This window comes from Amblyraja radiata, chromosome 3 (assembly GCF_010909765.2).
Source record: "Amblyraja radiata isolate CabotCenter1 chromosome 3, sAmbRad1.1.pri, whole genome shotgun sequence".
NCBI classification, from domain to species: domain Eukaryota; kingdom Metazoa; phylum Chordata; class Chondrichthyes; order Rajiformes; family Rajidae; genus Amblyraja; species Amblyraja radiata.
In genome coordinates, this window is record NC_045958.1 from 65,812,828 (window position 1) to 65,836,028 (window position 23,201).

Sequence of the window (23,201 nt, forward strand, 5' to 3'; positions counted from 1 at the left end):
TATTATCATTCCCCCGTTTTATCATTCATGATAACCCTCATCATAAAGGATAACTCCAGAATACAATGATGACTGCTATACTTTAACAATGTTCTAATAAGAAGATGTTGATATAGCTTCTCTGAATTTCATCGAAGTTCCCGAGTTTTCGTGGGCGTAGCTCCATGATTTCTGTCTGATGAGTCTTCACCTCCCGAGTTTTTGTGGGCGCGAATTCCCATCCATCAATCTTGATAGTCCATTGGTCCTGGATTAGAATTCCTAAGAAAACCTGGGAGAAAACAAGTTAACTACTGATACCTTCACTAATAGCTTTACAATGATGAAGATGCACCCAGGCATTTCTTCCTTCTACCTTTAGTGTGGTCGGAGTCATTAAAAGAACTTGGTGTGGTCCTTCCCAACGAACTTCTGATCCTTTCCTTACCCAATTCTTCACCAAGACATAGTCTCCAGGTTTTACTTTAATGGGAGTTACTAATGAAGGCATATCCTCATAGGCTGCTCTCACTCTACAATGAAAATCCTTTAAGGCTCTTGTCAAGGCTAAGATATAGTCGGTCATCTCTGCAGTCATATGGTGGAAATTAACTATTTTCATTGCATTCTGGTTCCAAGGGGTTTTCAAGGGTCTACCGTAAATAATTTCAGCTCGGCTTAATCTAGATTTTCCTGCAGGCGTGACTCTCATCTGAAATAGGGCTATTGGGAGTAATTTAATCCATCCAAGTCCAGTCTCCGCCTTCAATTTGGTTTTAAGGGTCTGGTTTGCCCTTTCTACTAGTCAAGGTGGTGGCCCTGAATTTCTAGTTCTAACACTTTCCCAGTCTTCTAAATAATCATCGTCATCCCCCTCGTAATCAGTGCCAACCATCGGATCCTCGCGCTTAAGACTTATGGATGATAATCTTTCTGTGAAAGATTTCTTTCTCCCTTTATCTTTAATACTCTCAGGCTTTTCCCTTAGGCTACCTGGAGGTTCAGATGCTTCAGTATCTTCTAATTTTATCCCCCGCTTTAGAGTTGCTTCCTTCCAACTTGCCATTCTTTCCTCCGCTCTACTCGCTTTCTGTCCTCATAATCATTTCTCCACAATTCAATTAGTTCCTTTGCCTCTGTATTATAATCTGCAATATTATCTGCTCAATGTATCTGCTCAATCTGCAATATTATCTGCACTGCAATATAATCTGCTCAATGTATTTTAATCCCTGTAAAGTATCTATGCCCCCTCGGGACCATAATTCACTCCCTAATTCTCTATTTAACGATCTGGAAAGAATTCTCAATCGATCAGCTTTTTGTGGAAATTCACTGCATATTTCTTGTAGAGGAATTTCCGAGTCAGCGGTCAAATCTTTATTTGCGAGGTTCCCCATTCTCTTGGATATGAAAGCAACTGTAAACTACTCGCACCTCTTAACAATTTCCCTTTCTAATTTCAAAATTACCAAAGTCGTTTTAGACAATTTTCAAATCAAAATGCTCCAGGAAATAACCAATCAAACTCACACATGTTCTCACAGTCCGTCTCCTATCCCCGATCTTAATCTGAACACATGCAAATGAACTCCAAACACGTGAGCAAAATTGAAAACAAAAAATAAATTAGTCCACTTATCAGAAGTATACCTAACCACACTCCTGCATAAATCACAAACATTCACTTATTACGACTGTAAATCACACTCTAGTAAATCTTTCTCGTGGCGCAATCGGTCAGTGGGATGACTCCTCCCCCGACAGCGATGGAAGGAGTACAACCCCTGATTGAAACACCACAACTCAGATTCCTACAACACCACGCTCTAAATAATTACGAATATTTAATTCAAACACACTTTTAAGTATCTAAATCTGTAAACACTCGCACAATCAGCAACACAGATAACGGTCCGCAGACTTAACACAATCTAAATCTAAACTTTCTAAATCTTAATACACTCTAAGTTTATTTACGTACACAGAATATTTACACAATCCGGATCCGATAACAATACGAAAAGCTAGATTTTTACAATTTACAAAATGATTTAAAGCACTAGCGCACAGTTCACGAACACTCGATCTCGACGCCGCGTCACGCTGTTATCACTAAGTGAACCTCTCCCTCTGATACCGAAGATTTTCCCCTTCCTAGTTTACTCTTTCCTGAGGGGTACTACTCCTTAAATGACTACTTTTCCTCCTGAATGTTACTATCCCTGTACTAAGACTGGACTTCTATAGGGAGACCTCTATCCCTCCTTCGCTATTCGGATTACTTTTCATCAAGTAAACAGGTTCCCGTCTCTCAGGTACTCTTCGCTATCAGGTACTAGTCAACAATCGACCAGAGGGTTACTATTCACTTCTTCTTCTTCTTCTTCTTCTTCTTCCTCTTCCTCTTCCTCTTCCTCTTCCTCTTCCTCCTTCTTCCTCCTTCTTCCTCCTTCTTTCTTCTTCTTCTTCCCCACTATTCACTGTTGATCAGCCGCTATTCGGAATCGATCACGGACATGCACCAACTCCGAAGTTCTTTCTACAGGAATTCGAATTCCACCTTACTGGCAGAACTTCAATATGAAATTCTGTATTTGGAAATTTGGCTTTGCAAATATAGACTCGTTCTCGAACTCCTAATTTTAGTGCGTATTCTTCCTCATACGCGGGCACTCGAATCAACTAAAATTGCCCAATTGAATTCTTGAATGGACTAGAGTATTTCGGCCAATCTATACTCTGACCACCGAGCCCAGTACCTTTACGAGATTCCTCGTCCGTCACACGGGACTCAGATATCTACACGCAGACACTCCTCTCTGCTGGGCACTGGAGGTTCAGCGCCTAGCCGCTACGCATTGGCAGTTATCAATGCCGATTTTCGAGCATAGGGACTTCCGGTGGCGCTATAGCGACTTAAGACGTGCGCCATTTAGCTCCGCTCCGCTAAAATCGGGAAAACGGCCAAAAATAACAAACGGACAGAAGAAAATCGCTTAGCGGCAGACACTTGTTGTCGCGCAAGTCTGACGTCATCAGAAATCGACTCCGGTATTTTAAATGACCGGTAGACGTTACCCCAGAAGACTTCCTAAACTTCCTAAAGGACCTAAAGTACCACAGAAGAAACACCAAGTGGAAAGTGAGGAAGCCTTTGAAGAAGAAGCCTCGACTTCCAGTTTGGAGCACCCCCAAGAGAAAGCAGCAAGACAACCTTTGGTGGAAGATATTAAAGCTTTATTGGGTGAGCAACTTGCGGTTGTAAAGTCGGACATAGAGGAGGTGAATTTCTCTTTGAAGGGGGAAATTCAAAGGCTCGAAACGGATATCAGCCGTAAGTTGGAACCCATTCTCGCTACTTCAAAACAACATAGCGAAGCTATTCGAGAATTGGAATCTGCTACTACCGAAAATGCTCAGACAACACACAGACTGATGACTGAATTGGAACTTATTTCTGGGCAACTTGCCAAGGTGACTGAAAAATGTCTTGATCTGGAAGGGCGTTCTAAACGCCAGAACTTAAGGATTGTTGGGGTGAAAGAAGGAAAAGAACATGCTAAAAACCTTTGTGACTTTGCGGCTCAATTACTCCAAGATGTACTTGGCCTGGATGAAAAACCCAAACTGGATCGGGCGCACAGAACTCTGAGAGCCCGGCCAGGACTCACAGCTCAACCAAGGCAGCTGATTCTGAAGATACATCATTGCTACGTTTTAGAAGATATCTTGAAGAAAGTTGCCAATAACAGAAACCTAACCTTTGAAGGGGAAAACATATGAATCTTCAGAGATTATCCAGTCGAATTCATCAAGAAAAGAGCACTCTTTACCAAGTCGAGAGCCATTCTGAAGGGCATACCAGATCTCAGATTCGGTCTACTGTATCCAGCCAAACTGCGAGTTACATATAACGCGACTGAACACCTTTTTACCGACCCAAATAAAGCATTCAAGTTTGCCCAAGATACTGCGGATTCCGTCAAGGATAAGTAACTCCTACCGAGTTTATGTCATGATGCCAACCAAGAGTGTTACACTGTATTTATACTGAATTTATACTATGTCTTTAATTCATTTACAGCGTATCCAGTTATACAGTGGTTATAATCAAGGTTAGGGTTTATACCGGGCTTATAATTGATTTATAATGTATGTATTTATATTATGTTTATACTCAATATGCTGTTATAAAGTTGCCGACACAGAGTCGGCTATTACGCCAAACAGAGAACTTGAGAGATCGCATGTCAGAGAGAGAGGGAGCAAGGCAGAGAAGGGGAAGGGTTGGGGTAGAGCAGTAGAGAGAGAGAAATAGAGGGAGGGAGAGGGATCGAGGGAGCACTAGAGAGAGTCAATGCAAGTTAGAGGAAGTTGTGGAAAGCTTGGGGAGAGCAGGGAGGGATGGGGGAAAGCGAGAGGGACAGGGAGAGGTAAGGAGAGAGAGAGGGGTTGGGCAAGTGTTGGGAAGTATTGAGCAAGTTTTGGGGAAGTTTAGAGATTGAATCAGAATGTGTGGGAAAGGTGGTGGGAGGCAGAGAGAGGCAGAGAGGGAGGGAGAGAGAGAGAAGCTGCTTTGTCTATGTAAACTGCATTTGTAATCACCAAGTTGCCATGTTCACTGACTTTGAATCGGTCAATTACTTAACATACTAATATCAGAAAGTTATGTAATAAATCCATATATTAATCTAAATATCCAATATTTAACTACCTATTTAGGGTACAAAAAGACACTTAACCTCTTGGGAATACTGATCCCTTGACGGACTTATACACTGTTTTTTGTGGTTTGTTCTGTTCAGTGTTTGTTAACTCCTTAAGGAGCGAAGTTATTTGATATCAACATCATTTACGGAAGTTATCATGAATGACACCACCAGCGGGTGGTATTTACTAGTAGCATTTCTTTATGCTGCAATTTCTGTTGTTTTTCTTTTTCACTTTCTATCATTTCGACGAAATAACCTAGCTATTCTTGGAAATGCACTTTGGTCTGGGAGATAGGGGAAAATGGAACAGGGTTCACCCACCCAGCAACTAAAAGATTCATCTCAAATATTGTGTTGGACCATTTGAATCAAAGGAAACCATGTAAGCTTTAAAATGCAAGAAAACGCTGCTAGGATAATTGGAGGAATTACATTTTGTAGTTGGAACGTCAGGGGCGTTAATGAGCCAATTAAACGGGACAAGGTTTTAGCCCATTTAAAATCTATTAATACTGACATAATATTTTTGCAGGAGATGTCTCAAAAATGGAGCTCATAACAGGCTGAAGGCTAGCTGGATTGGTCAATTATATCACTCTACTTTTTTTTCCAAAGCAAGAGGCACGGCAATCCTAATTCGTAAAGGTATACCATTTAAACACAAATCCACTATAGCCGATAAGGAAGGTAGGTTAGGTACATTATAATATCTGGGGAACTACACTCAACCTCACTGACTATGGTGAACATTTATGCTCCTAATTTCGATAACCCACAATTTTTAAATAAAATATTTAACATAATTTTAGGCTCCTGTCAGCAGAATCTGATAATTGGAGGGGACTTAAATTGTGTATTAGATCCATATTTGGATAAATCTTCACAGCAAAGGAGAAATACTTCAAAATCAAAATCCAGTGAACTTTTAAATACCTACATAAAAAACACAAACATAACCGATGTATGGAGGATTGCCAACCCATCCAGAAGATAATACTCTTTTTATTCAGGTGTTCACAAAACGTATACATGAATTGATTATTTTCTGGTGGATGCAAAACCTATCCCTTTTACCTTCAATCCCAAATACCATAATAACATCATTTCTGACCATTGTCCATTCACCTTCTCCTTAAAACTAGGAATGTATAATAAACAAACGTTCTGGAGATTTAACCCACAAATTCTAACTGAGCCAAGTTGTTGTGACTATCTGAAGCAACAGATGGAATTATTCTATGAGACAAACGACACACCCAGTATATCGGCTACATTATTGTGGGAATCTTTCAAGGCCTTTATCAGAGGCTGCATTATCCTGTACCAAGCTTTTCAACAACAAAAAAAATCGGAACAATTGGAATTGGAAAATCAGATTAAACAGCTTGACTCAGAAAATGCGTTTGATCCAACTATTGCTAAACATAATAAGATAGCAGCATTCAAATTTAAATTAAATCAGATCCTCTCTGCAAAAGTTATTAAGATATTTCAATATACCTGTACTAAGCAAAAAAAAATTGTATTTGGGGATAAACCACACAAACTTCTGGCACGCCAACTGAGAAATTGAAAAAAGATCACACTATTCAAAAAATTAGATCAGAAAAAGGAGAGCTCACACTTCCTAAAGACATTAATGAAAGATTCCTAAAATTCTATCAAAATCCATATTCATCAAAAACATCAGCCGACTCAGTAAAAATCATTTCTTGAAAATTGCAACCTCCCATCACTTAATGAGGAGGAACAAGAAGAATTAGGTGCTGAGATTACAATAAAAGATATTGAAGAGACCATCAAATCACTGAAAAGTGGGAAAACGCCAGGCCCAGGTGGGTTCAGTAATGAATTCTACAAAAAATTCAATAATTTCATTTCCCCACGTTTACGTGCCCTTTATATGCGTGCTTTTAAAGAACAGACCTTACCACGAACACTTGCTGAATCAAACATTACATTGATACCTAAAAAAGATAAAAATCTTGAAGAGCCTGGATCATATAGGGCAATAGCTCTTCTAAATACAGATCAGAAAATATTAGCCAAGACTTTGGCAAGAAGACTAAGTCTGTACATCAGTAAATTAATACAACCAGACCAAACTGGGTTTATACCTAAGCGACATTCGTTTTATATTTTGAGACGCTTGTTTAATATAATCTATTCACACAGAACGATAAATGAAGACTTAACAATTATTTCTTTAGACGCAGAAAAAGCTTTTGACCAAGTAGAATGGGCCTATCTCTTTACAGTGTTGGAAAAATTCCAATTAGGAGAAAACTTCATTTCATGGGTGAAGCTGTTATATAACAACCCGACAGCCAGAATATTGACAAATCAAATTCTGTCACCTAAATTTCATTTATGCAGGGGTAATAGACATTAGCCATAGAACCTTTAGCAGAAACCATCAGAGTACATTCGGGTATTCATGGCTACAACACTAAACCTACCAATAACAAGATTTTGTTATATGCAGACGATGTACTCTTATACATCACCTACTCCCAAGTTAGTATCCCAAATGTATTAAACCTTATAGAACAATTTGGTGTCTTTTCAGGGTATAGCATAAACTGGAATAAAAGTGAAATTATGCCAATAAAAGCTCAAGACCCTTCACAACTCCAAAAATGTCCCTTTGTCCCCTTAATTGTTACTGAAAAATTTAGATACCTTGGAACTTACGTGACTAGAAAATACACCTATTTCAAACAAATTTCCCACCATTAATTACTAAATTAAATGCCCACATTCAATTCTGCAAAACACTCCCTATTTCCCTTAAAGGTAGAGTAAATGCCATAAAGATGATCTTCCTTCCACAACTCCTATATTTATTTCAATCAATACCGTTATATCTCTCCAAAAGTTTTTTTTTTTTAAATTGTCTATTATCACAAATTTCATTTGGGACTACAAAACCCACAGAATACACAAAAGACATTTGTGTAAATCTAAAGAAAATGGATGATTAGCACTTCCTAATTTCCTTTTCTACTACTGGGTGACTAATATAAAAAACATAATTTACTGGATGGATGATACATGTCATCAGGTAAATTGGTTAAAAATGGAGAGGGAAGATTGTTTGCCTTTTAATATAGGCGCAATTCTTCTTTCTCCAACACATCTAAATAAATCAACATATGAGCAGAATCCGATAATACACAGTACCCTACGTATTTGGAAACAGTTGAAATTAAGTCTCAAACTGATAAATTTCTCCTACCAATTGCTAACAATCCCTCGTTTAAACCATCTACTTTAGATAAGGCGTTTGCACAATGGAAAAACTCAGGAATTAAAACGGTGGGAGATCTCTACGAGAAGGGGATTTTCCTCTCGTTTCAAGAATTACAGGAGAAATATAATTTGAAAGCAAGCAATCTTTTTAGATATCTTCAAATCCGAGATTATGTGAAAACATATACACAAGACTGTCATTTTATGGGTCCAGATATACTAGACGAGTGTATGAATAGACATGCCGACACAAGCAAGTTAACACCCTACATTTATAACACTCTTTTAATTGCGCATACCCCATCTTCTGAGATGTATAGGCGATCATGGGAAGACGAGTTGGGTTCATTAATTTTAAAGGATATCTGGGAGGAAAGCTTACTATACATACATTACTGCTCTCTCAATATCAGGCACTCCCTGATACAATTTAAAATACTGCATACACTTTACTATTCAAAACTAAATTGACCAAGATCTTCCCAACCGTCTCCCCTATTTGTGATAAATGTCACCTCCAAGAAGCGACTTTAACCCATTTGTTTGCTTCCTGTATAAAGACACAAAACTTCTGGAAGGGAATATTTGATATCTTCTCTAAAATACTTAAAATTAAACTGGAACCAGATATAAAACTGATCACATTAGGTATGTTAGAGGCCTGTTCTAAGCTAATGATATTTCAAAGACGTTTCCTTGACTACTGCGAAAAAACATACTCAAATTTTGGAAAAAGACAACAGTTCCCACAGTGAAGATGTGGATTACTGACATGTCCGAGACACTACATTTAGTAAACATTAGGCTTGTTTTGGCTGAAAAAGCAGATCAATTTCTCAAAACATGGTCGCCTTTCACTGAATTTATGCAACAACAGAATGGTTAAACACAAATTTAAAACCGATGCTAGGGATGGTTGAGGGGGGGAAGGTATATCTCCATCTTCCTTTTTCTTATTTCTCTTCTTTCCTCTTGCACTTCTTTGGTAGTTTAGGGGTCTTTTCCTTTCTTTCTTTTGTTTTATTTCTTTTTCTTCATTCTCTCCTTTTTTCTCTTTATTTATTTATTTTTTAATTTAGGTTTCAATGTTAAAAATGAAGCTGTACAATAATTTTATAACTGTCATGTTGATTGCCTTATTCCTGTACAATTGCTTCTAATAAAATAAATTCAACAAAAAAAAAATCAATGCCGATTTTCAGAGCACACCTTTCCAATTCGTGCTCCTGGCAAAGATCCGATCGATACGTAGGTCAGACCTGTATTTCAATACCCCACCAATTGGATACCAAATCCAACCTTGACCCACCACTCGCCCAATGAAACGTGTCAGGCTCTTGTTGAAGCAACTGCAGTCTGCCAACTACAACCAAGTTTTGGGCCACTCCTAGCCCGGTTTCCTTGACTACTTCCCCCTCCCCCCCGTGCTTGCTAGACTATGTTCTAATGATCTTAATTAGACACTTTCCCAAGCCCGCGAATGATCGATCCGCTCCGACTAACGAAGTGCCGAAAACCGTACAGTGAGCCCGATTTCTGCACTCGCGATCAAAACAGCTCAACACGCTTGATCGCAAACTTGTGTTTGGGGATCTTTTGAGATCCCGGATGAGCCCCCAATGTAAATTGCTTGTTCTAAGCTTCCCCCCCCAGTCTAGTTTCAGTCAAAAACCACTGAATCAAGCACTTGATCAACTCATCTTTATTTTAACAAAATACAATTACAGTTCCCACCACTGTACCTAACCACCGCGTGTTCGATCCTCCTGTTCAAGCCCTCTAGGCCTCGCTCAAACAGAGACACTCCAGAAGGTCACGCAGTCCTAAACGCTCTCCCGGAAGATCGACGCGGGGCCTCGTGGCAGCAGACTTTTATAGGTCCCGGGACCTTGAGGATCCGAACCACATGGGGGTGTTCTCTTTACAATCCAATTACAGATATTGATTAACCCCATACATAACAGACATTTCCCTAACCCAATAATACGGCAGCTAATACATTGTATAAGAAAGAAAGCTCTCGAAGGAAGCAAACAAGAACAAACATTGAAACATGTGCCCTGAGAATCAAACTATTTCTTCAAGGCTCAACAGTTCGACCAATCATCAATTAACAGAATGACCGTCTTGCACCATTATTTATACTATTAACAATGCTTTTGCAGCAATCCAATAGAAATGATGCATTTAAGGTTAGTTTGCAAAACTGCTATACATGTTATCAATTTAAAAGAAACTGGGAGAACACCTGGACCCCTCACCATCCTGCATACCAGCCTGAGCCTAGACTGGCTGGCGCCAATCAAAGCCTGTAATGTTCAGCTGACAAGGGTTAAGCAATTCTGACAAGTGCAGGCATCCTCCATTTTATGGTGTCTTTAATTTAGTCAATATTAACGAAAGTGCTATTTTCTATGACTATCACTGAGATGTAAGACCCACCTGGGCTCATACAGGACAGCTGATCCTTCTGTCATTCAGCCACTCTGTATCAATAATTTATCCTTTATTTGAAAAAAAAATCAGTTATAACTGCCAGTCCATTATTTAGGGGCTTTATCATATTAATTTTTTTCCAAATATACTTCAATACGAGATATTTTTCTGTCTGCTATTTTAATTGTCTCCAAAATATCAGTAAAGGCTTAACCTTTATATATTCATGTAAGCTCACTGTAACCATTCCATAATTTTCAATGTATTCCATCAGTCTTTCAATCCTTAACTACTGGCACCAATAACACAGTCATTGGATTTTTTTTATCATTTATTTATTATTTATTCATTCATTGTTTATGGTGTGGGCTCAATAAGCCCAGCATTTATTGTCAACTGTTCATTGCTCCTGAACTGAGTAGCTTGGTAGGCCATGGAAGAAAGCATTGCTGTGATCTCAAGTCATCAATAGAGCAGATCAACTGAGGATGGCAGATTACCTAGACTGAAGAACATTCATAAAACCAAATGGTTTTCATGATAATCTGATAGTCTTGTCATAATTATTATAAAGTCTAGTTTGTTTCCTTCCTTCTTGTCAGCAAAATTTGAATATTTGTGATCAGGCCATCTTCAAAGTTTGTAATTCCATGCTTTCGAATGACATTAAAAGGAAGTCATTCAGCACATTGAATTCAGGCTAGAACAATCTCATCAGTCCCATTTCTCCTGTAACAATTTTTCCCACAAGTCAATTAATTCCTGAGTCTGCAGAAGGGTCTCGACTCGAAACTTCACCCATCCTTTTTCTCCACAGATGCTGCCTGACCAGCTGAGTTACTCATAGATTCATAGAGTGATACAGCATGGAAAAAGGCCCTTTGGCTCAACTTGCCCACTCCGGCTAACATATCCCAGCTATACTAGTCCCACCTGCCTGCGTTTGGTCCATATCCTTCCAAACCTGTCTAACTGTTTCTTAAATGTTGGTATATTCCCAGCCTCAACTACCTCCTCTGGCAGCTTGTTCCATACACTTACCCCCTTTGTGTTGAAAAAGTCATCCCTCAGATTTCTATTAAATCTTTACTCCTTCACCTTAAACCTATGTCCTCTGGTCCTCGATTCACTTACTCTGGGCAAGAGACTCTGTGCAACTACCCGATCTATTCCTCTCATGGCACACCACTAGTGACGGGCCTCCAGTCTGAGAAGCAACTTCCACCATCACCCTCTGCTTCCTTTCATCAAGCCAATTTTCTATCCATTCAGCTATCTCTCCATGGATCCCATCGAATCTAACCTTCCAAAGCAGCCTACCATGTGAAACCTTGTCACAAAGACACAAAGTGCTGGACTAACTCCTGTTTGCTTACCTCCCTTTGACATGAATTTTTTGTGTCACTTTAACAGAACTTCAACAGATACTGGTCAGAACTACGAGGCTCCTCAATTTTCTTTTACTCTGATGACAAAGATGTGACGGTAAGGAAGCAGCTGACGCTATAAATTGTGATAGATAACCTTGGAACCATTTCCCAGACTGATTCACTCAGCCGAGTTACTCGAGCATTGGAATATCTTAGAATAGATTGGCAATATTTTGAATGCTCACAATCCATAGATTGAAAATACAGAGGTTACAAGTTCCAATAACATATTTCGTAGGTATGAGGACACACAGTTGCGGACAAAAACTTAATGTGTTCATTTGACTTATAACTGCATTTATTTAATATGCGTATTAACTCATTTGTCTCAATTGGGTTTTACATCAAGAGTGGCACAGACCGATCCTGACCTTGAGTGTTGGCTGTGTGGAATTTGCACGTTCTCCCATGGCTTTCCTCGGAATGTTCTGGTTTCCTCCCACTTCCCCAAAACAGGTTTCAAGTGTGCAGGTTTGTAGGTTAATTGGCCTCTATGAGAGAGAAAGTGGAATAACAGAACTAGAGTGAATGGGTTATTGATGGTCGGCATGGAGCTGGTGGGCCACAGGGCCTGTTTCCACGCTGTATCTCTAAACTAAGTTAAACTGAAACTATATAATAATTGCAAATAGTGGAACGTCAAAGTGTAAAAGTGAGATATAGCACAGAAATAAACCCACTTTGGCTCACTAAATCTGTGCCAACAATCAACTAGCCATTGATACTAATCCTACGTTAATCCCTTTTTTTGTCCTACCTTCATTCCCATCAACTGTCCCCAGATTTTACCACTCACCCATATAACTGGGATAATTTAGAGTGGCCAATTAGTTATGCTTAGTTTAAATATTAGAGTTTAGTGAAATAGCATGGAAACAGGCCCTTTGGCCCACTGACCACAGCGACCATTGATCACCTATACACTAGTTCAATGTCATCCCACTTTTGCATCCTGCATACTTGGGGCAATTTACAGAAGGCAATTAACTATACAAATCTGCTGACTTTGGAATGAGCAAGGAAACTCAGAGCTCAGAGCTCCCGTGGATTTTGAAGAAACAGCAGCAAGGAGAAGCAGGAAAAAGCAGTGATTGGCTCTAGCCCGAGTGGGAGGAGTTAGAAGTGAGTCAGAGGGGGAAAACTGTTTAAAACTGAGGAATTTGGTTTGTAAATTGGTAAATTAGGCAATTTATCAGTCAATATAAGCAAGACGGCTCTTAGGGAGCGGCAGTGAGGGAGCGGCCTTGTGAGTCTTTGGTGAGGAGGCTGAGGAGAGGAGGCTACACATAAAGCTCAAGAGGACAGAACGTGGTGAACACATGTCGGGGCAGATGAGACAGTGTGAGGCTTTCAGAATGTGGGAGCCCAGGGACACAGATGGAGCCTCTGGCTGCTACAACTGTGGCAAGTGTGTCCAGCTTCAGCTCCTAAAGGACTGTGTGGGACACTGGAGAAGCAGCTGGATGACCTCAGGGCCATCCGGGAAAACGAGTTTCTTGGACAGGACCTACAGTGAGGTAGTCGCGCCGAAGATACGAGAAGAAACAGGGTGTGTGACGGAGAGAAAGGGAGGAAATCGTGGAGTGCAGAAGACTCAGGTGGCTGTGCCTAATGAAAACAGTCCGAGCGGCGGACACGTCGGTGGCTCCAATCCTAGAGATGGGACTCGACCAGCGAGACCGACGTCGGGCAGAGCCCTAGTGGTGGGTGACTCCATTGTCCGAGGAGCGGACAGGAGATTCTGTGGTGGCAGACGAGATGCGAGGATGGTCTGTTGCCTCCCTGGTGCCAGGGTGCAGGATGTCACGAGCCAAATTCAGAACATCCTCAAGAGAGAAGGTGAACAGCCGGCAGTAGTTGTGCACGTGGGTACAAACGACATTGGGAAGAAGAGGAAGGAGGTTCTCCAACATGACTTCAGAGAGTTGGGAAGAAGACTGAAATGCCGGATTCTAGGGTGGTTATCTCTGGATTGCTTCCAGTACCTCGTGCTAGTGAGGACAGGAACAGGGAGATAGGGGATCTGAATGTGTGGCTGAGGGGCTGGAGCAGGGAGCAAGGATTTAGATTTATAGACCACTGGGATCTCTTCTGGGGTAGGGGTGACCTGTACAAAAGGGACGGGTTACACCTAACTGGAGGGGAACCCACATTCTGGCAGGCAGGTTTGCTAGGGCTACACGTGTAGGTTTAAACTAAATAGTGGGGGGAAGGGATTGACAAATTGGGAGTATAAAGATGGAGTTGAAGGGAAAGTGGCTACAGGAAAAATTATAAAAGATTCTCGAATTAATGGGAAGAAAAGCTCGAGAATGGACAACAGAGTAAGGTCAGGGCCAATTGCGAGCGGTGCGAGGGGGGAAGTGAATACGGAGGTCAAAGTGCTGTATGTGAATGCGTGAAGTATAAGGAATAAAATGGACGAGCTTGAGGCTCAGTTAGAAACTGGCAAGTATGATGTTGTGGGAATTACTGAGACATGGCTGCAAGAGGGCCAGGGCTGGGAAATGAATATTCAAGGGTATAACTCCTATCGAAAAGACAGACAGGTGGGTAGAGGGGGTGGGGTTGCCCTGTTGGTGAGGAATGAAATTCAGTCTCTTGCAAGGGGTGACATTGAAACAGGAGATGTGGAGTCAGTATGGATAGAACTAAGGAATTGTAAGGGTAAAAAAGACCATAATGGGAGTAATCTACAGGCCCCGAAACAGTAGCCTGGACATAGGGCGCAAGTTGAATCAGGAGTTATTGGCATGTAGTAAAAGTAATGCTGTGGTTGTTATGGGAGATTTCAACATGCAGGTAGACTGGGAAAATCAGGTTGGTACTGGACCCCAAGAAAGGGACTTTGGAGAGTGCCTTTGTGATGGATTTTTAGCTTGTATTGGAGCCTACCAGGGAGAAGGCAATTCTGGATTTAGTTTAATGTAATGAACTGGATTTGATAAAGGACCTCGAGGTAAGTAAGTAAGTAAGTTTATTGGCCAAGTATTCACATGCAAGGAATTTGCCTTGGTGCTCCGCCCACAAGTAGCAACATGACATACAGTGACAGTTACGAATGACTCCGAAAACACTAAACATTAATAATAATAATACATTAATGATAAAACACAGGTTAATAAGCCATTAGGAGGCAGTGACCATAACATGGTCAGATTTAATCTACAATTGGAGAGGGAGAAGAGTAGATTGGAGGTGTCAGTGTTGCAGTTGAATAAAGGGGACTATGGGGCCATGAGGGAGGAACTGGCCAAAGTTGACTGGAAAGATACACTAGCAGGGATGACAGTGGAACAAAAATGGCAGGTGTTTCTAGGAATAATACAGAAGGTGCAGGATCAGTTTATTCCTAGGAGGAAGGAAGATTCCAAGGGGAGATAGGGACGACCAAGGCTGACAAGGACGTCAGGGACAGTATAAAAATTAAAGCGAAGAAGTGCAACATAGCAAAGATGAGTGGTAAGCAAGAGGATTGGGTAATGTTTAAAGAACAACAGAAGATAACCAAAAAGACAATACGGGGAGAAAAGATGAGGTACGAAGGTAAGCTGGCCAAGAATATAAAGCAGGATAGTAAAAGCTTGTTTAGGTATGTGAAGAGGAAAAAATTAGTTAAGACCAAAGTTGGACCCTTGAAGACCGAAAAAGGCGAATGTATTAAGGGGAACAAGGAAATGGCAGATGAGTTGAACAGGTACTTTGGATCTGTCTTCACTAAGGAGGACACAAACAATCTTCCTGATATAGTAGTGGCCAGAGGATTTGGGGTGACGGAGGAACTAAAGGAAATCCACATTAGGCAGAAAATGGTGTTGGATAAACTGATGGGACTGAAGGCTGATAAATCCCCAGGGACTGATGGTCTGCATCCCAGGGTACTTAAGGAAGTGGCTCTAGAAATCGTGGCTGCATTGGTGATAATTTTCCAATGTTCTATAGACTCAGGATCAGTTCCTGTGGATTGGAGGGTAGCTAATGTTATCCCACTTTTAAAGAAAGGCGGGAGAGGGAAAACAGGGAATTATAGACCAGTTAGCCTGACATCGGTGGTGGGGAAGATGCTGGAGTCAATTATAAAAGATGAGATAGCCGAACATTTGGATAGCAGTAACAGGATCGGTCCGAGTCAGCATGGATTTGCGAAGGGGAAATCATGCTTGACTAATCTTCTGGAATTTTTTGAAGATGTAACTAGGAAAAATGGACAAGGGAGAGCCAGTGGATGTAGTGTACTTGGACTTTCAGAAAACATTTGATAAGGTCCCACATAGGAGATTAGTGGGAAAAATTAGGGCACATGGTATTAGGGGTAGAGTGCTGACATGGATAGAGAAGTGGTTGGCAGATAGGAAACAAAGAGTAGGGATTAACGGGTCCCTTTCAGAATGGCAGGCAGTGACTAGTGGGTTACCGCAAGGCTCGGTGCTGGGACCGCAGCTATTTACAAAATACATCGATGATTTGGATGAAGGGATTCAAAGTAACATTAGCAAATTTGCAGATGACACAAAGCTGGGTGGCAGTGTGAACTGTGAGGAGGATGCTATGAGAATGCAGGGTGACTTGGACAAGTTGGGGGAGAGGGCAGATGCATGGCAGATGAAGTTTAATGCGTATAAATGAGAGGTTATCCACTTCGGTAGCAAAAACAGGAAGACAGATTACTATCTAAATGGCGTCAAGTTGGGAAAAGGGGAAGTACAACGGGATCTGGGGGTCCTTGTACATCAGTCTATGAATAAGCATGCAGGTACAGCAGGCAGTGAAGAAAGCGAATGGCATGTTGGCCTTTATAATAAGAGGAATCGAATATAGGAGCAAAGAGGTCCTTCTGCAGTTGTACAGAGCCCTAGTGAGACCACACCTGGAGTATTGTGTGCAGTTTTGGTCCCCTAATTTGAGGAAGGACTTTCTTGCTATTGAGGGAGTGCAGCGTAGATTTACAAGGTTAATTCCCGGGATGGCAGGACTGTCATATGCTGAGAGAATGGAGCAGCTGGGCTTGTACACTCTGGAGTTTAGAAGGATGAGAGGGTATCTCATTGAAACATATAAGATTGATAAGGGTTTGGACACGCCAGAGGCAGGAAACATGTTCCCGATGTTGGGGGAGTCCAGAACCAGGGGCAACAGTTTAAGAATAAGGAGTAAGCCATTTAGAATGGAGACGAGGAAACACTTTTTCTCACAGAGAGTGGTGAGTCTGTGGAATTCTCTGCCTCAGAGGGCGGTGGAGGCAGGTTCTCTGGATGCTTTCAAGAGAGAGCTAGATAGGGCTTAAAAATAGCGGTGTTGGGGGATATGGGGAGAAGGCAGGAACGGGGTACTGATTGGGGATGATCAGCCATGATCACATTGAATGGCCGTGCTGGCTCGATGGGCCGAATGGCCTACTCCTGCACCTATTGTCTATTGTCTAAATCAGAGGACCCGGAGAAAACCCACACGGTCATGGGAAGAACATACAAACTTTGCAACGACTGCACCCGTAGTCAGGATAGAACTCGTGTCTCAGGTGTTATGAGACAGCAGCTCTACCACTGCTCCACTGTGCCACACAAATTGGATTACTTAGATCACTACTTTTTAAATAACAACATACACCACAACATTCATCACCGCTATGAAATCAGTGATAACAATGAAGTTGGAATAAACCTATGTCTTGTATAGAATTTTGGAGGTCATGTTGCAGTTGTATAAGACGTTGGTGAGACTGCATTTAGAGTATTGTGTTCGGTTCTGGGCACTACGTTATAGGAAAGATATTGTCAAGCTTGAAAGAGTTCAGAGAAGATTTACGAGGATGTTGCCAGGACTAGAGGATCTGAGCTATCGGGAGAGGTTGAGTAGGCTGGGTCTCTATTCCTTGGAGCACAGGAGAATGAGGGGTGATCTGATAGAGGTGTATAAAATCATGAGAGAAATTGATCGGGTAGATGCACAGAATCTCTTGCCCAGAGTAGGGGAAATCGAGGACCAGAGGACAGAGGTTCAAGGTGAAGGGGAAAAGATTTAATAGGAATCTGAGGGGTAACTACTTTTTCACATAAAGGGTTGTAGGTGTATGCAACAAGCTGCCAGAGGAAGTAGTTGAGGCTGGAACTATCCCAACATTTAAGAAACAGTGAGACAGGTACATGGATAAGACAGGTTTGGAGGGATATGGACCAAGCATAGGCAGGTGGGACTAGTGTAGATGGGGCATGTAGCCCAGTGTGGGCAAGTGGGCTAAAGGGCCTGTTTCCACACTGTATCACTCTATGACTATGACTCTTTGGGATGTGGGAGGAAACTGAAGCACCCAAAGGAAACACTCGCAGTTATAAGAAAATCACAGTCAGTATCCAAGGTCAGGATTGACTTGGTTTCGGATGCTGTGAGGTTACAGCTCCACTGTATCTTGTGAATATGCAGCATGTTCAAGTTCAAGTTCAAGTTCAAGTTCAAGTTCAAGTGAATTTATTGTCATGTGTCCCTGTATAGGACAATGACATTCTTGCTTTGTTTCAGCACACAGAACATACTAGGCATTTACTACAAAACAGATAAGTGTGTCCATATGCCATAATATAAATATATACACACATGAATAAATAAACTGATGAAGTGCAAATAACAGAAAATGGGTTATTAATAATCAGAGTTTTGTCCGAGCCAGGTTTAATAGCCTGATGGCTGTGGGGAAGTAGCTATTCCTGAACCTGGTTGTTGCAGTCTTCAGGCTCCTGTACCTTCTACCTGAAGGTAGCCGGGAGATGAGTGTGTGGCCAGGATGGTGTCGGTCTTTGATGATGCTGCCAGCCTTTTTGAGGCAGCGACTGCGATAAATCCCCTCGATGGAAGGAAGGTCAGAGCCGATGATGGACTGGGCAGTGCTTACTACTTTTTGTAGTCTTTTCCTCTCCAGGGCGCTCAAATTGCCGAACCAAGCCATGATGCAACCGGTCAGCATGCTCTCTACTGTGCACCTGTAGAAGTTAGAGAGAGTCTTCCTTGACAAACCGACTCTCCGTAATCTTCTCAGGAAGTAGAGGCACTGATGAGCTTTCTTGATAATTGCATTAGTGTTCTCGGACCAGGAGAGATCTTCAGAGATGTGCACGCCCAGGAATTTGAAGCTCTTGACCCTTTCAACCATCGACCCGTTGATATTGATGGGGCTGTGGGTCCCCCTCCTACTCCTTCCAAAGTCCACAATCAGTTCCTTGGTTTTGCTGGTGTTGAGGGCCAGGTTATTGCGCTGGCACCATATGGACAGTTGCTCGATCTCTCTTCTATACTCTGACTCATCCCCATCAGTGATACGTCCCACAAAAGAAGTGTCGTCAGTGAACTTGATGATGGAGTTCGCACTGTGACTGGCTACGCAGTCATGAGTATAGAGTGAGTACAGCAGGGGAATGAGCACGCAGCCTTGAGGTGCTCCCGTGCTGATTGTTATTGAGGCTGACACATTTCCACCAATACGAACAGACTGTGGTCTGTGAATAAGGAAGTCGAGGATCCAATTGCAGAGGGATGCGCAGAGACCCAGTTCTGCGAGTTTGGTAACCAGTTTGCTAACCAGAGGGGATGATTGTGTTAAATGCCGAGCTGTAATCGATGAATAACAGCCTGACATATGGGTTTTGTTGTCCAAGTGGTCCAGAGCAGAGTGGAGGGCCAGCGAGATCGCATCCACCGTTGATCTGTTGTGGCGGTAAGCGAACTGCAGCGGGTCCAAGTTTTTGTCGAGGTAGGAGTTAATTTGCTCCATGATCAACCTCTCAAAGCACTGTTTGCTTATTGATATCATAATGATGTTACGGGCTTTTGAGTCTATACTTACTGCTGTGTATTGGGACAACTTCCACAATCAGCAGTTGAATTGCACTCCATTTTTGTCATTTCCAAATGAATGGAACACCCACCTCTATCATTATCATCAAGCCCCAGAGTTGGAACTGGAATCCTGTCTTCATTGCTGACATTGCTTTAACCTGAAGATGCAGGAATTTTTAAAGTGGCTGCAGGACAAAAATCGTGTTTGGCAGCTATCATACAAAGCATTGTAATTTTTGATTCTACACTATTGTGTCGCTAGAAGCAGAGTGGTAAAGGGGAAGCACAGTACAAAATCGGTGCCAGTTTGTTTTCCTACTTGCAAATCTTGAAGACAGTGGAAGAGCAACCATCTTGCTGAAAACAGAAATCAACTTTAAAGAATCAGCAGGAAGAAGTGGAAGTGTATTTTCCCAGTAAATAAGCGAGTTCGGTATTCCAAAAAACGCAAGGAATCATGGGATTTGTCAAAGGTCATTCGCGACAAAGGAAAAAGCGAACAAAACTGTACAAATTCTTATCTTTATTCATAATTTATGTGTAAAAATATATTTAATCTGAGGAACTGGGGTGCCAGGTAGCAGGAGAGCGGGGTCTAACAGTGAGAGAGAGGGGGCAGATGCGATTGGGAGACAGGGGAGAGACTGGAGCGGAGGAGAGACATTCTCGGCAGCTGCACACACACAGACCCGCGCCTCATCCGCAACCAGGATTGAAACCGGGTCCCCGGCGCCACAAGCACTGCCAAACCGCCATTGGACCGACCTTGTCCCCCTCCACCAGTGCCCCATCCCCACCTGGGGATGTCCGGGGCAAACCCGGACTGACGGGACACCAGCGCGGAGAAGAAGCGCCAACTCCAGCTCAACCCCACTTCAACTCCCGAGGAACCCGCTCACCGATGGACCGGGAACCGCCAGCCGCACTCCCAGCCCCAAACCCCCGGAGCCAGCGAAAACCGAGCACCAGCCATCAATGGGGATTCACGCAAAATGCTGTAGCAACTCAGCGGGTCAGGCAGCATCCTCGGGGAAAAGGAATGGGTGACGTTTTGTGTCGAGACCCTCTCCAGAGACTTTGCCTGATCCGCCGAGCCACCGCAGCACCCCGTGTGCATCCCCGCTGATGACCAGCGCTCGCCCCCGCCGCTACCGAGGGGGCCAACTGACAGTCACTGGACAAGGAGGGAGGCGCAGCCGACTGTCCCCAGCCCACCGGGGAATGCCCCCTCCCCGCCCCGGAGCCAGAGCAGAGCCGAGCTGGAGCCAGCTGGCTCCCCGCCACCCCAGACATCTCCGGCTGCCCCTGGACAGGAACGGGATACCCAGGAGGGGATGGGGATGGCCCTGCAGCAACTCACCAGTGCTTGCAGCGCCGGAGACCTGGGCCAGACCCCGACCACAGATGAAATGCAGGCCTGCACAACTGCAGCAGCACGATCTCGCTCACTCACCGAAGCATAAAGCAATAAAAACGACAACATCATCGTAGCTTTGTACAAAGGAACAATAAATGCAACTAATTCAAAGTTTCAAAGCTGTATTTTCTTGCCTAGAAGAAACAAAGCTGGGAAATACGGATAAAACTAAGGTCTGTATACACACAGCAGCTCAGCTCCCGACAATGTTTATAGCGAGTGACCTATGACCTGGGCATGCGCAGTCGGAATACCGAACTCGCTTATTATTGATTAAGAAGGCGGAACATTCGATTGAAACAGACACCCTATAGGCTCAGCTAGAGTATCAAATAAAAAAAGCAAGGTACAGCGAGTGGCCTGTTGGGATCAGCCATGTTGAGGTGAAGTGCCCTGTTGAGGAAAAGTGAAACTTGAGGATTTGGCCAGAAAGGCTTTGGAGTGAAGGGATGAGGAGAAGAGTGCTGACCTATTAAGCCCAGAGCAGAGCATTGGCAAGCGGAAAGTGTAAATAGGAATTGTTGGAAGCACATAAAGGAGGCATGCAGGATTACGTGATGTGCTGTAGCTGCATGATGTGGGAGATGGTGAACCATTGGTTGTTCGTGGTGACCACATCTGCAGCAAGTGTTGGTTGATCGAAGAATTCAGGCTCAAAGTTGACGATCTGGAGTCTGAACTTCAAACGCTGCAGCACATCAGAGACAGGGGGCAATTACCTGGACGATGTGTTTCTGGAGGCAGTCACACCTGGTAGACTAACTGCTTCCAACTCAGGAGGAAGGTGTAACGGTGAAGCTGACGGGGGGGATAAATGTAAAGAGTGTTAGAAGAGCCTCAGCCCTTGAGCTTGTCAAGCAGGTTTGAGATTCTTGGGCCCTGTGCAGGTGAGTGCGAGGGTGTAGGAAGGATAAGCAACCTAACCCTGGCACTGTGGATTAGGGAGCCTTTCAAGAGGGGAGAAAGTCTTCTCTGAGACATGTAGTTATCATTGGGGATAGTATAGTCAGGGGAAACCCCAGGCACCCTGCCTGGTGCCTGGGTTTGGGCTATCTCATCTGATCTGCAGAGGAATTTGGAGTGGGAGGGGAAGGATCCATTTGTCGTGATCCATGTGGGTACCAATGATGTAGGTAGAGCCAGGAAATATATTCTGCTAAGAGAATTTGAGTAGCTAGGAACTAAATTGAAAAGCAGAACCAAACAGGTAATAACTGGTAAACCCCAGAACCAGGGCCGTAGACAGGCCTTTAAACTATATAGTCGGGGGAGGGGGTGGGGTCAACAAATTGGACATGTGTGTATGAAGTTACAGTTCACTCTGTAGGTTCTGCCCATGTTAATGCTCCCAATATGCAGCACCTCACATTTCTCTGTCTGAAATTCCATCAACCATTCCTCAGCCCACCTGCCCAACTAATCAAGATCCTGCTGCAATTTTTGACACTCATCTTTACTATCTATCTAGCTACTGATCTTGTTATCTTCCGGTAGGTACATAAAAATGCTGGAGAAACTCAGCGGGTGCAGCAGCATCTATGGAGCGAAGGAAATAGGCAACGTTTCGGGCCGAAACCCTTCTTCAGCCCGAAACGTTGCCTATTTCCTTCGCTCCATAGATGCTGCTGCACCCGCTGAGTTTCTCCAGCATTTTTGTGTACCTTCGATTTTCCAGCATCTGCAGTTCCTTCTTGAACACTTGTTATCTTCCGGTTTGCGTGTTTTTTCTATTTGCAAAAAAACGGTACGCGATAGCGCTACGATTTCGCCAGCTCACTCACCGTTCTCCTTGCCAGTGCAACAAGTTTCGTTCCGATTGGTGCGCAGATTGTTCTACTCTCCTGTCAGTCACCCGGGACGGCGACCATCGCCGCACTGATTGGCCGGCTCCTCTGTCACAATAAAGCTGAAGGAGCGGAGCGAGCAGAGGGCGAAGTGGCCAAGAGTCTCGCCGACTGCGAGGCCCACTGCTGCAACCTCGTGATCCTTGAAAGTGAGGAAGGAGAGTGGGGGGGATTGAGGGAGCCGGGCGCTGGTGGGGCCAGGCGCTGGTGGGGTCCGGGCCGGGCACTGGTGTGGCCGGGCGCTGGTGGGGCTGGGCGCTGGTGGGGCTGGGCGCTGATCCTAGGGTGTACTGGCTTTCTG

General features: G+C 43.2%; 1 protein-coding gene across 1 annotated transcript in view; it reads left to right on the plus strand.

Annotated features, from left to right (window-relative positions):
- The window catches only part of LOC116971110 (signal-transducing adaptor protein 1-like), a 108,851-nt gene that overhangs the window by 32,901 nt on the left and 52,749 nt on the right, over window positions 1-23,201 (plus strand). Inside the window, exon 2 of the mRNA XM_033017954.1 lies at window positions 11,796-11,867. The gene's annotated coding sequence lies outside the window, so the exon portion shown is untranslated. The remainder of the gene's footprint in view (window positions 1-11,795; window positions 11,868-23,201) is intronic.